A 1,589-nucleotide genomic window follows, 5' to 3' on the forward strand; every position below is an offset into this window, starting at 1 on the left:
AAGTGGCTGTAGTTTAGTGGTAAGAATTCCACGTTGTGGCCTTGGAGACCTGGGCTCGAATCCCAGCTCCACACTTTTTTTTTATTTTTACTGGAAAGTATTTATGTTTTTCATAATCTTTAAATCCCCATCAGATCATTACCGTCCATCTCTCCACCTGTCGTCTCTATTTTTGCAGTAGAAAAATCATTAATTCAGATGTCATAATGGATCCCAGCTCCTTGTAGACGTGGGATGAAGGGAAGAAAAATGTTTTATCTTCTAATTATATATAGTGGGTTTTTGATTAAAGCTATCTTATGATTCTTAACATAATTTACATTTGCTAGTGGTCAAAGATTCCTATTTTGAAATATGTTTGTTTTCATAAAAAAGACAAGGTTTGCAGAGGAAAAATATTAAGCCAAATGTTGCTGTTGCTCTTCCTCCTCCATACCATCATCTTCTTCGTCAGAGGACAACGCATCTTCTTCAGATTGCTAATAAAATCCCAACAACAAAAAGTTAACATAGAGACACAGAAGTCCAACTACTTGTTGTTACAAGTAGAGTAGAGTTACCATTATTTACTAATTTATTCATGTCTTGGTTAAATATTAAGCCAAACTTAACCAACTCTGAAATAGATAACTTTAGAATATTATAGATGATGATAATTATAAGTGGACAATATTTTTGGGAGCTTACGAGGAATTGGTGTCGGAGATGGGGATTTAAAGATTATGAAAAACATAAATACTTTCCAGTAAAAATAAAATTAAAGTGTGGCTGCTGGGATTCGAGCCCAGGTCTCCACGGCCACAACGTGGAATTCTTACCACTAAACTACAGCCACTATTGCACCTGCCTCACCCTCTGAGTCTTCTTCTCATTCACCTGCTTTGATTGACACTGAGATGCCCTCTACGGAAACAGAGCCTACTCCTAGAGCATCTGTTTCATTACCTTCGTCTGCAACACAGCCGTCTACGGCTGACTTAACTCCTACCACCTCTCCGATACAGGAGCTTGGGCGAGGTCTACGCACAAAGAACATACCAGCTAAGCTGCAAGATTATGTTCTACAAACTATTTTACCTGTCGTGTCTCGACCTTCAGAAGCTCCTTTTTCACTTGAATTCTACGTTGATTGTTCACGGTTTTCTGAGAATCATTGCCAGTTTCTTGTTGCTATTTCGTCTTTAAAAGAACCTACTTCGTATCGTCAAGCTATATTGGATGAAATTTGGCGCAACTCCATTCAAGATGAGTATACGGCTCTAGTGGATAATGGTACTTGGATTGTTGTTGACTTACCTCCTGACAAACATGCTCTCAGCTGCAAATGGGTTTTCAAATACAAATTTCAGGCAGATGGAACTTTGGAACGTCCTAAATCAAGGTTGGTTGTCTGTGGGAACAGTCAGATTGAGGGTGACGATTATGAAGAAACTTTTGCACCTGTTGCAAAGATGACCACTGTACGTACATTCTTGCAAATTGCCTCTTCTCGTAACTGGGAGGTTCATCAAATGGATGTTCATAATGCTTTCCTACACGGCGATCTGAAAGAAGAAGTTTATATGCGTCCACCCCCAGGGTTCAAAGGT

The 1,589-nt window shown here is 39.1% G+C and overlaps 1 non-coding gene across 1 annotated transcript; it reads right to left on the reverse strand.

The window, feature by feature from the left end:
* Positions 1–763: 763 nt before the first annotated feature.
* On the reverse strand, positions 764–835 carry TRNAH-GUG. Its single transcript has one exon. It is a non-coding gene; the product is annotated as a tRNA-His (tRNA).
* Positions 836–1,589: the final 754 nt, after the last annotated feature.

Source organism: Brassica oleracea, unplaced genomic scaffold (assembly GCF_000695525.1).
Source record: "Brassica oleracea var. oleracea cultivar TO1000 unplaced genomic scaffold, BOL UnpScaffold01371, whole genome shotgun sequence".
NCBI lineage: Eukaryota > Viridiplantae > Streptophyta > Magnoliopsida > Brassicales > Brassicaceae > Brassica > Brassica oleracea.